Source organism: Pseudorca crassidens, chromosome 12 (genome assembly GCF_039906515.1).
Source record: "Pseudorca crassidens isolate mPseCra1 chromosome 12, mPseCra1.hap1, whole genome shotgun sequence".
Taxonomy (NCBI): Eukaryota; Metazoa; Chordata; class Mammalia; order Artiodactyla; family Delphinidae; genus Pseudorca; species Pseudorca crassidens.
Genome location: NC_090307.1, coordinates 595,164 through 607,720, shown reverse-complemented (window position 1 = coordinate 607,720; position 12,557 = coordinate 595,164).

Genomic DNA, 12,557 nt, shown 5'->3' with positions numbered 1-12,557 from the left:
TAGGGTTAGGGTTCGGGCTAGGGTTAGGGTTAGGGGACGGGGACGGTTTAGGGTCCAGGTGAGGGTACGACAACACTTTAGGGGAACCGTACGTGTGAGGGCGCGGGTTAGTGTCAGCGTACGGGTTAGGAATAGGGGACGGGTGAGTGTCAGGCTTCGGGGAAAGGTTAGGGTTAGGGTTCGGGCTAGGATTAGGGTTAGGGTTCGGTCTAGGATTAGGGTTAGGGGACGGGGACGGTTTAGGGTCCAGGTGAGGGTACGACCACGCTGTAGGGGGAGCGTACGTGTGAGGGCGCCAGTTAGTGTCAGCGTACGGGTTAGGATTATGGGACGGGTGAGGGTCAGGCTTCGGGGAAGGGTTAGGGTTAGGGTGCGGGCTAGGGTTAGAGTTAGGGGACGGGGACGGTTCAGGTTCCAGGTGAGGGTACGACAACGCTTTAGGGGGAGCGTACGAGTGAGGGCGCGGGTTAGTGTCAGCGTACGGGTGAGGATTAGGGGACGGGTGAGAATCAGGTTTCGGGGAAGGGTTAGGGTTAGGGTTCGGGCTAGGGTTAGGGTTAGGGGACGGGGACGGTCTAGGGTCCAGGTGAGGGTACGACAACACTTTAGGGGAACGTACGTGTGAGGGCGCGGGTTAGTGTCAGCGTACGGGTTAGGATTAGGGGACGGGTGAGGGTCAGGCTTCGGGGAAGGGTTAGGGTTAGGGTTCGGGCTAGGGTTAGGGTTAGGGGACGGGGACGGTTTAGGGTCCAGGTGAGGGTACGACAACGCTTTAGGGGGAGCGTACGTGTGAGGGCACGGGTTCGTGTCAGCGTACGGGTTAGGAATAGGGGACGGGTGAGGGTCAGGCTTCGGGGAAGGGTTAGGGTTAGGGTTCGGGCTAGGGTTAGGGTTAGGGGACGGGGACGGTTTAGGGTCCAGGTGAGGGTACGACAACGCTTTAGGGGGAGCGTACGTGTGAGGGCGCGGGTTAGTGTCAGCGTACGGGTTAGGATTAGGGGACGGGTGAGTGTCAGGCTTCGGGGAAGGGTTAGGGTTAGGGTTCGGGCTAGGGTTAGGGTTAGGGGACGGGGACGGTTCAGGGTCCAGGTGAGGGTACGACAAAGCTTTAGGGGGAGCGTACGTGTGAGGGCGCGGGTTAGTGTCAGCGTACGGGTTAGGATTAGGGGACGGGTGAGGGTCAGGCTTCGGGGAAGGGTTAGGGTTAGGGTTCGGGCTAGGGTTAGGGTTAGGGGACGGGGACGGTTCAGGGTCCACGTGAGGGTACGACAACGCTTTAGGAAAAGCGTACGTGTGAGGGCGTGAGTTAGTGTCAGCGTACGGGTTAGGATTAGGGGACGGGTGAGGGTCAGGCTTCGGGGAAGGGTTAGGGTTAGGGTTCGGGCTAGGGTTAGGGTTAGGGGACGGGGACGGTTTAGGGTCCAGGTGAGGGTACGACAAAGCTTTAGGGGGAGCGTACGTGTGAGGGCGCGGTTTAGTGTCAGCGTACGGGTTAGGATTAGGGGACGGGTGAGGGTCAGGCTTCGGGGAAGGGTTAGGGTTAGGGTTCGGGCTAGGGTTAGGGTTAGGGGACGGGGACGGTTTAGGGTCCAGGTGAGGGTATGACAACGCTTTAGGGGGAGCGTACGTGTGAGGGCGCGGGTTAGTGTCAGCGTACGGGTTAGGATTAGGGGACGGGTGAGGGTCAGGCTTCGGGGAAGGGTTAGGGTTAGGGTTCGGGCTAGGGTTAGGGTTAGGGGACGGGGACGGTTCAGGGTCCACGTGAGGGTACGACAACGCTTTAGGAAAAGCGTACGTGTGAGGGCGTGGGTTAGTGTCAGCGTACGGGTTAGGATTAGGGGACGGGTGAGGGTCAGGCTTCGGGGAAGGGTTAGGGTTAGGGTACGGGCTAGGATTAGGGTTAGGGGAAGGGGACGGTTTAGGGTCCAGGTGAGGGTACGACAACGCTTTAGGGGTAGCGTACGTGTGAGGGCGCGGGTTAGTGTCAGCGTACGGGTTAGGATTAGGGGACGGGTGAGGGTCAGGCTTCGGGGAAGGGTTAGGGTTAGGGTTCGGGCTAGGGTTAGGGTTAGGGGACGGGGACGGTTTAGGGTCCAGGTGAGGGTACGACCACGCTGTAGGGGGAGCGTACGTGTGAGGGCGCGGGTTAGTGTCAGCGTACGGGTTAGGAATAGGGGACGGGTGAGGGTCAGGCTTCGGGGAAGGGTTAGGGTTAGGGTGCGGGCTAGGGTTAGGGTTAGGGGACGGGGACGGTTCAGGGTCCAGGTGAGGGTACGACAACGCTTTAGGGGGAGCGTACGTGTGAGGGCGCGGGTTCGTGTCAGTGTATGGGTTAGGATTAGGGGACGGGTGAGGGTCAGGCTTCGGGGAAGGGTTAGGGTTAGGGTTCGGGCTAGGGTTAGGGTTAGGGGACGGGGACGGTTCAGGGTCCAGGTGAGGGTACGACAACGCTTTAGGGGGAGCGTACGAGTGAGGGCACGGGTTAGTGTCAGCGTACGGGTGAGGATTAGGGGACGGGTGAGAGTCAGGTTTCGGGGAAGGGTTAGGGTTAGGGTTCGGGCTAGGGTTAGGGTTAGGGGACGGGGACGGTCTAGGGTCCAGGTGAGGGTACGACAACGCTTTAGCGGGAGCGTACGTGTGAGGGCGCGGGTTAGTGTCAGCGTACGGGTTAGGAATAGGGGACGGGTGAGGGTCAGGCTTCGGGGAAGGGTTAGGGTTAGGGTTCGGGCTAGGGTTAGGGTTAGGGGACGGGGACGGTTTAGGGTCCAGGTGAGGGTACGACAACGCTTTAGGGGGAGCGTACGTGTGAGGGCGCGGGTTAGTGTCAGCGTACGGGTTAGGAATAGGGGACGGGTGAGGGTCAGGCTTCGGGGAAGGGTTAGGGTTAGGGTTCGGGCTAGGGTTAGGGTTAGGGGACGGGGACGGTTTAGGGTCCAGGTGAGGGTACGACAATGCTTTAGGGGGAGCGTACGTGTGAGGGCGCTGGTTAGTGTCAGCGTACGGGTTAGGATTAGGGGACGGGTGAGGGTCAGGCTTCGGGGAAGGGTTAGGGTTAGGGTTCGGGCTAGGGTTAGGGTTAGGGGACGGGGACGGTTCAGGGTCCAGGTGAGGGTACGACAACGCTTTAGGGGGAGCGTACGTGTGAGGGCGCTGGTTAGTGTCAGCGAACGGGTTAGGATTAGGGGACGGGTGAGGGTCAGGCTTCGGGGAAGGGTTAGGGTTAGGGTTCGGGCTAGGCTTAGGGTTAGGGGACGGGGACGGTTTAGGGTCCAGGTGAGGGTACGACAATGCTTTAGGGGGAGCGTACGTGTGAGGGCGCGGGTTCGTGTCAGCGTATGGGTTAGGATTAGGGGACGGGTGAGGGTCAGGTTTCGGGGAAGGGTTAGGGTTAGGGTTTGGGCTAGGGTTAGGGTTAGGGGACGGGGACGGTTCAGGGTCCAGGTGAGGGTACGACAACGCTTTAGGGGGAGCGTACGAGTGAGGGCGCGGGTTAGTGTCAGCGTACGGGTGAGGATTAGGGGACGGGTGAGGGTCAGGCTTCGGGGAAGGGTTAGGGTTAGGGTTCGGGCTAGGGTTAGGGTTAGGGGACGGGGACGGTCTAGGGTCCAGGTGAGGGTACGACAACGCTTTAGGAGGATCGTACGTGTGAGGGCGCGGGTTAGTGTCAGCGTACGGGTTAGGATTAGGGGACGGGTGAGGGTCAGGCTTCGGGGAAGGGTTAGGGTTAGGGTTCGGGCTAGGGTTAGGGTTAGGGGACGGGGACGGTTTAGGTTCCAGGTGAGGGTACGACTACGCTTTAGGGGGAGCGTACGTGTGAGGGCGCGGGTTAGTGTCAGCGTACGGGTTAGGATTAGGGGACGGGTGAGGGTCAGGCTTCGGGGAAGGGTTAGGGTTAGGGTTCGGGCTAGGGTTAGGGTTAGGGGACGGGGACGGTTTAGGGTCCAGGTGAGGGTACGACAACGCTTTAGGCTGAGCATACGTGTGAGGGCACGGGTTAGTGTTAGCATACGGTTTAGGATTAGGGGACGGGTGAGGGTAAGGCTTCGGGCTAGGGTTAGGATTAGGGATTGGGCTAGGGTCAGGGTTAGTGGACGGGGAAAGTTTAGGGTCCAGGTGAGGGTACGACAACGGTTTAGGGTGAGCGTACGTGTGAGGGTACAGGTTAGTGTTAGCGTACGGGTTAGGATTAGGGGACGAATGAGGGTAAGGCTTCGGAAAGCTTTAGGGTTAAGGTTCGGGGTAGGGTTAGGTTTAGGGGACGGGGACGGTTTAGGGTCCAGGTGAGGGTACGACAACAGTTTAGGGTGAGCGTACGTGTGAGGGCACGGGTTAGTGTTAGCGTACGGGTTAGGATTAGGGGACGAGTGAGGGTCAGGCTTCGGGGAAGGGTTAGGGTTAGGGTTCGGGCTAGGGTTAGGGTTAGGGGACGGGGACGGTTTAGGGTCCAGGTGAGGGTACGACAACGCTTTAGGGGGAGCGTACGTGTGAGGGCGCGGGTTAGTGTCAGCGTACGGGTTAGGATTAGGGGACGGGTGAGGGTCAGGCTTCGGGGAAGGGTTAGGGTTAGGGGATGGGGACGGTTTAGGGTCCAGGTGAGGGTACGACAACGCTTTAGGGGGAGCGTGCGTGTGAGGGCGCGGGTTAGTGTCATCGTACGGGTTAGGATTGGGGACGGGTGAGGGTCAGGCTTCGGGGAAGGGTTAGGGTTAGGGTTCGGTCTAGGGTTAGTGTTAGGGGACGGGGACGGTTTAGGGTCCAGGCGAGGGTACGACAACGCTTTAGGGGGAGCGTACGTGTGAGGGCGCGGGTTAGTGTCAGCGTACGGGTTAGGATTAGGGGACGGGTGAGGGTCAGGCTTCGGGGAAGGGTTAGGGTTAGGGTTCGGGCTAGGGTTAGGGTTAGGGGACGGGGACGGTTTAGGGTCCAGGTGAGGGTACGACAACGCTTTAGGGGGAGCGTACGTGTGAGGGCGCGGGTTAGTGTCAGCGTACGGGTTAGGATTAGGGGACGGGTGAGGGTCAGGCTTCGGGGAAGGGTTAGGTTTAGGGTGCGGGCTAGGGTTAGGGTTAGGGGACGGGGACGGTTTAGGGTCCAGGTGAGGGTACGACAACGCTTTAGGGGGAGCGTACGTGTGAGGGCGCGGGTTAGTGTCAGCGTACGGGTTAGGATTAGGGGACGGGTGAGGGTCAGGCTTCGGGGAAGGGTTAGGTTTAGGGTTCGGGCTAGGGTTACGGTTAGGGGACGGGGACGGTTTAGGGTCCAGGTGAGGGTACGAGAACGCTTTAGGGGAAGCGTACGTGTGAGGGCACGGGTTAGTGTCAGCGTTCGGGTTAGGATTAGGGGACGGGTGAGGGTCAGGCTTCGGGGAAGGGTTAGGGTTAGGGTTCGGGCTAGGGTTAGGGTTAGGGGACGGGGACGGTTTAGGGTCCAGGTGAGGGTACGACAACGCTTTAGGGGGAGCGTACGTGTGAGGGCGCGGGTTAGTGTCAGCGTACGGGTTAGGATTAGGGGACGGGTGAGGGTCAGGCTTCGGGGAAGTGTTAGGGTTAGGGTTCGGGCTAGGGTTAGGGTTAGGGGACGGGGACGGTTCAGGGTCCACGTGAGGGTACGACAACGCTGTAGGGGGAGCGTACGTGTGAGGGCGCGGGTTAGTGTCAGCGTACGGGTTAGGATTAGGGGACGGGTGAGGGTCAGGCTTCGGGGAAGGGTTAGGGTTAGGGTTCGGGTTAGGGTTAGGGGACGGGGACGGTTCAGGGTCCAGGTGAGGGTACGACAACGCTTTAGGGGGAGAGTACATGTGAGGGCGTGGGTTAGTGTCAGCGTACGGGTTAGGATTAGGGGACGGGTGAGGGTCAGGCTTCGGGGAAGGGTTAGGGTTAGGGTTCGGGCTAGGGTTAGGGTTAGGGGACGGGGACGGTTTAGGGTCCAGGTGAGGGTACAACAACGCTTTAGGGGGAGCGTACGTGTGAGGGCACGGGTTAGTGTCAGCGTACGGGTGAGGATTAGGGGACGGGTGAGGGTCAGGCTTCGGGGAAGGGTTAGGGTTAGGGTTCGGGCTAGCGTTAGGGTTAGGGGACGGGGACGGTCTAGGGTCCAGGTGAGGGTACGACAACGCTTTTGGAGGATCGTACGTGTGAGGGCGCGGGTTAGTGTCAGCGTACGGGTTAGGATTAGGGGACGGGTGAGGGTCAGGCTTCGGGGAAGGGTTAGGGTTAGGGTTCGGGCTAGGGTTAGGGTTAGGGGACGGGGACGGTTTAGGGTCCAGGTGAGGGTACGACAACGCTTTAGGGGGAGAGTACATGTGAGGGCGCGGGTTAGTGTCAGCGTACGGGTTAGGATTAGGGGACGGGTGAGGGTCAGGCTTCGGGGAAGGGTTAGGGTTAGGGTTCGGGCTAGGGTTAGGGTTAGGGGATGGGGACGGTTTAGGGTCCAGGTGAGGGTACGACAACGCTTTAGGGGGAGCGTACGTGTGAGGGCACGGGTTAGTGTCAGCGTACGGGTTAGGATTAGGGGACGGGTGAGGGTCAGGCTTCAGGGAAGGGTTAGGGTTAGGGTTCGGGCTAGGGTTAGGGTTAGGGGACGGGGACGGTTTAGGGTCCAGGTGAGGGTACGACAACGCTTTAGGGGGAGCGTACGTGTGAGGGCGCGGGTTCGTGTCAGAGTACGGGTTAGGATTAGGGGACGGTTGAGGGTCAGGCTTCGGGGAATGGTTAGGGTTAGGGTTCGGGCTAGGGTTAGGGTTAGGGGATGGGGACGGTTCAGGGTCCAGGTGAGGGTACGACAACGCTTTAGGGGGAGCGTACGTGTGAGGGCGCGGGTTAGTGTCAGCGTACGGGTTAGGAATAGGGGACGGGTGAGGGTCAGGCTTCGGGGAAGGGTTAGGGTTAGGGTTCGGGCTAGGGTTAGGGTTAGGGGACGGGGATGGTTCAGGGTCCAGGTGAGGGTACGACAACGCTTTAGGGGGAGCGTACGTGTGAGGGCGCGGGTTAGTGTCAGCGTACGGGTTAGGATTAGGGGACGGGTGAGGGTCAGGCTTCGGGGAAGTGTTAGGGTTAGGGTTCGGGCTAGGGTTTGGGTTAGGGGACGGGGACGGTTCAGGGTCCACGTGAGGGTACGACAACGCTGTAGGGGGAGCGTACGTGTGAGGGCGCGGGTTATTGTCAGCGTACGGGTTAGGATTAGGGGACGGGTGAGGGTCAGGCTTCGGGGAAGGGTTAGGGTTAGGGTTCGGGATAGGGTTAGGGGACGGGGACGGTTCAGGGTCCAGGTGAGGGTACGACAACGCTTTAGGGGGAGCGTACATGTGAGGGCGCGGGTTAGTGTCAGCGTACGGGTTAGGATTAGGGGACGGGTGAGGGTCAGGCTTCGGGGAAGTGTTAGGGTTAGGGTTCGGGCTAGGGTTAGGGTTAGGGGACGGGGACGGTTTAGGGTCCAGGTGAGGGTACGACTACGCTTTAGGGGGAGCGTACGTGTGAGGGCGCGGGTTAGTGTCAGCGTACGGGTTAGGATTAGGGGACGGGTGAGGGTCAGGCTTCGGGGAAGGGTTAGGGTTAGGGTTCGGGCTAGGGTTAGGGTTAGGGGACGGGGACGGTTTAGGGTCCAGGTGAGGGTACGACAACGCTTTAGGCTGAGCATACGTGTGAGGGCACGGGTTAGTGTTAGCATACGGTTTAGGATTAGGGGACGGGTGAGGGTAAGGCTTCAGGCTAGGGTTAGGATTAGGGATTGGGCTAGGGTCAGGGTTAGTGGACGGGGAAAGTTTAGGGTCCAGGTGAGGGTACGACAACGGTTTAGGGTGAGCGTACGTGTGAGGGTACAGGTTAGTGTTAGCGTACGGGTTAGGATTAGGGGACGAATGAGGGTAAGGCTTCGGAAAGCTTTAGGTTTAAGGTTCGGGGTAGGGTTAGGTTTAGGGGACGGGGACGGTTTAGGGTCCAGGTGAGGGTACGACAACAGTTTAGGGTGAGCGTACGTGTGAGGGCACGGGTTAGTGTTAGCGTACGGGTTAGGATTAGGGGACGGGTGAGGGTCAGGCTTCGGGGAAGGGTTAGGGTTAGGGTTCGGGCTAGGGTTAGGGTTAGGGGACGGGGACGGTTTAGGGTCCAGGTGAGGGTACGACAACGCTTTAGGGGGAGCGTACGTGTGAGGGCGCGGGTTAGTGTCAGCGTACGGGTTAGGATTAGGGGACGGGTGAGGGTCAGGCTTCGGGGAAGGGTTAGGGTTAGGGGATGGGGACGGTTTAGGGTCCAGGTGAGGGTACGACAACGCTTTAGGGGGAGCGTGCGTGTGAGGGCGCGGGTTAGTGTCATCGTACGGGTTAGGATTGGGGACGGGTGAGGGTCAGGCTTCGGGGAAGGGTTAGGGTTAGGGTTCGGTCTAGGGTTAGTGTTAGGGGACGGGGACGGTTTAGGGTCCAGGCGAGGGTACGACAACGCTTTAGGGGGAGCGTACGTGTGAGGGCGCGGGTTAGTGTCAGCGTACGGGTTAGGATTAGGGGACGGGTGAGGGTCAGGCTTCGGGGAAGGGTTAGGGTTAGGGTTCGGGCTAGGGTTAGGGTTAGGGGACGGGGACGGTTTAGGGTCCAGGTGAGGGTACGACAACGCTTTAGGGGGAGCGTACGTGTGAGGGCGCGGGTTAGTGTCAGCGTACGGGTTAGGATTAGGGGACGGGTGAGGGTCAGGCTTCGGGGAAGGGTTAGGTTTAGGGTGCGGGCTAGGGTTAGGGTTAGGGGACGGGGACGGTTTAGGGTCCAGGTGAGGGTACGACAACGCTTTAGGGGGAGCGTACGTGTGAGGGCGCGGGTTAGTGTCAGCGTACGGGTTAGGATTAGGGGACGGGTGAGTGTCAGGCTTCGGGGAAGGGTTAGGTTTAGGGTTCGGGCTAGGGTTAGGGTTAGGGGACGGGGACGGTTTAGGGTCCAGGTGAGGGTACGACAACGCTTTAGGGGAAGCGTACGTGTGAGGGCACGGGTTAGTGTCAGCGTTCGGGTTAGGATTAGGGGACGGGTGAGGGTCAGGCTTCGGGGAAGGGTTAGGGTTAGGGTTCGGGCTAGGGTTAGGGTTAGGGGACGGGGACGGTTTAGGGTCCAGGTGAGGGTACGACAACGCTTTAGGGGGAGCGTACGTGTGAGGGCGCGGGTTAGTGTCAGCGTACGGGTTAGGATTAGGGGACGGGTGAGGGTCAGGCTTCGGGGAAGTGTTAGGGTTAGGGTTCGGGCTAGGGTTAGGGTTAGGGGACGGGGACGGTTCAGGGTCCACGTGAGGGTACGACAACGCTGTAGGGGGAGCGTACGTGTGAGGGCGCGGGTTAGTGTCAGCGTACGGGTTAGGATTAGGGGACGGGTGAGGGTCAGGCTTCGGGGAAGGGTTAGGGTTAGGGTTCGGGTTAGGGTTAGGGGACGGGGACGGTTCAGTGTCCAGGTGAGGGTACGACAACGCTTTAGGGGGAGAGTACATGTGAGGGCGTGGGTTAGTGTCAGCGTACGGGTTAGGATTAGGGGACGGGTGAGGGTCAGGCTTCGGGGAAGGGTTAGGGTTAGGGTTCGGGCTAGGGTTAGGGTTAGGGGACGGGGACGGTTTAGGGTCCAGGTGAGGGTACAACAACGCTTTAGGGGGAGCGTACGTGTGAGGGCACGGGTTAGTGTCAGCGTACGGGTGAGGATTAGGGGACGGGTGAGGGTCAGGCTTCGGGGAAGGGTTAGGGTTAGGGTTCGGGCTAGCGTTAGGGTTAGGGGACGGGGACGGTCTAGGGTCCAGGTGAGGGTACGACAACGCTTTTGGAGGATCGTACGTGTGAGGGCGCGGGTTAGTGTCAGCGTACGGGTTAGGATTAGGGGACGGGTGAGGGTCAGGCTTCGGGGAAGGGTTAGGGTTAGGGTTCGGGCTAGGGTTAGGGTTAGGGGACGGGGACGGTTTAGGGTCCAGGTGAGGGTACGACAACGCTTTAGGGGGAGAGTACATGTGAGGGCGCGGGTTAGTGTCAGCGTACGGGTTAGGATTAGGGGACGGGTGAGGGTCAGGCTTCGGGGAAGGGTTAGGGTTAGGGTTCGGGCTAGGGTTAGGGTTAGGGGATGGGGACGGTTTAGGGTCCAGGTGAGGGTACGACAACGCTTTAGGGGGAGCGTACGTGTGAGGGCACGGGTTAGTGTCAGCGTACGGGTTAGGATTAGGGGACGGGTGAGGGTCAGGCTTCGGGGAAGGGTTAGGGTTAGGGTTCGGGCTAGGGTTAGGGTTAGGGGACGGGGACGGTTTAGGGTCCAGGTGAGGGTACGACAACGCTTTAGGGGGAGCGTACGTGTGAGGGCGCGGGTTCGTGTCAGAGTACGGGTTAGGATTAGGGGACGGTTGAGGGTCAGGCTTCGGGGAATGGTTAGGGTTAGGGTTCGGGCTAGGGTTAGGGTTAGGGGACGGGGACGGTTCAGGGTCCAGGTGAGGGTACGACAACGCTTTAGGGGGAGCGTACGTGTGAGGGCGCGGGTTAGTGTCAGCGTACGGGTTAGGAATAGGGGACGGGTGAGGGTCAGGCTTCGGGGAAGGGTTAGGGTTAGGGTTCGGGCTAGGGTTAGGGTTAGGGGACGGGGATGGTTCAGGGTCCAGGTGAGGGTACGACAACGCTTTAGGGGGAGCGTACGTGTGAGGGCGCGGGTTAGTGTCAGCGTACGGGTTAGGATTAGGGGACGGGTGAGGGTCAGGCTTCGGGGAAGTGTTAGGGTTAGGGTTCGGGCTAGGGTTAGGGTTAGGGGACGGGGACGGTTCAGGGTCCACGTGAGGGTACGACAACGCTGTAGGGGGAGCGTACGTGTGAGGGCGCGGGTTATTGTCAGCGTACGGGTTAGGATTAGGGGACGGGTGAGGGTCAGGCTTCGGGGAAGGGTTAGGGTTAGGGTTCGGGATAGGGTTAGGGGACGGGGACGGTTCAGGGTCCAGGTGAGGGTACGACAACGCTTTAGGGGGAGAGTACATGTGAGGGCGCGGGTTAGTGTCAGCGTACGGGTTAGGATTAGGGGACGGGTGAGGGTCAGGCTTCGGGGAAGGGTTAGGGTTAGGGTTCGGGCTAGGGTTAGGGTTAGGGGACGGGGACGGTTTAGGGTCCAGGTGAGGGTACGACAACGCTTTAGGGGGAGCGTACGTGTGAGAGCGCGGGGTCGTGTCAGAGTACGGGTTAGGATTAGGGGACGGGTGAGGGTCAGGCTTCGGGGAAGGGATAGGGTTAGGGTTCGGGCTAGGGTTAGGGTTAGGGGACGGGGACGGTTCAGGGTCCAGGTGAGGGTACGACAACGCTTTAGGGGGTGCGTACGTGTGAGGGCGCGGGTTAGTGTCAGCGTACGGGTTAGGATTAGGGGACGGGTGAGGGTCAGGCTTCGGGGAAGGGTTAGGGTTAGGGTTCGGGCTAGGGTTAGGGTTAGGGGACGGGGACGGTTTAGGGTCCAGGTGAGGGTACGACAACGCTTTAGGGGGAGCGTACGTGTGAGGGCGCGGGTTCGTGTCAGCGTACGGGTTAGGATTAGGGGACGGGTGAGGGTCAGGCTTCGGGGAAGGGTTAGGGTTAGGGTTCGGGCTAGGGTTAGGGTTAGGGGACGGGGACGGTTCAGGGTCCAGGTGAGGGTACGACAACGCTTTAGGGGGAGCGTACGTGTGAGGGCGCGGGTTAGTGTCAGCGTACGGGTTAGGAATAGGGGACGGGTGAGGGTCAGGCTTCGGGGAAGGGTTAGGGTTAGGGTTCAGGCTAGGGTTAGGGTTAGGGGACGGGGACGGTTTAGGGTCCAGGTGAGGGTACGACAACGCTTTAGGGGGAGCGTACGTGTGAGGGCACGGGTTAGTGTCAGCGTACGGGTTAGGATTAGGGGACGGGTGAGGGTCAGGCTTCGGGGAAGGGTTAGGGTTAGGGTTCGGGTTAGGGTTAGGGGACGGGGACGGTTCAGGGTCCAGGTGAGGGTACGACAACGCTTTAGGGGGAGAGTACATGTGAGGGCGTGGGTTAGTGTCAGCGTACGGGTTAGGATTAGGGGACGGGTGAGGGTCAGGCTTCGGGGAAGGGTCAGGGTTAGGGTTCGGGCTAGGGTTAGGGTTAGGGGACGGGGACGGTTTAGGGTCCAGGTGAGGGTACAAAAACGCTTTAGGGGGAGCGTACGTGTGAGGGCACGGGTTAGTGTCAGCGTACGGGTGAGGATTAGGGGACGGGTGAGGGTCAGGCTTCGGGGAAGGGTTAGTGTTAGGGTTCGGGCTAGCGTTAGGGTTAGGGGACGGGGACGGTCTAGGGTCCAGGTGAGGGTACGACAACGCTTTAGGAGGATCGTACGTGTGAGGGCGCGGGTTAGTGTCAGCGTACGGGTTAGGATTAGGGGACGGGTGAGGGTCAGGCTTCGGGGAAGGGTTAGGGTTAGGGTTCGGGCTAGTGTTAGGGTTAGGGGACGGGGACGGTTTAGGGTCCAGGTGAGGGTACGACAACGCTTTAGGGGGAGCGTACGTGTGAGGGCGCGGGTTAGTGTCAGCGTACGGGTTAGGATTAGGGGACGGGTGAGGGTCAGGCTTCGGGGAAGGGTTAGGGTTAGGGTTCGG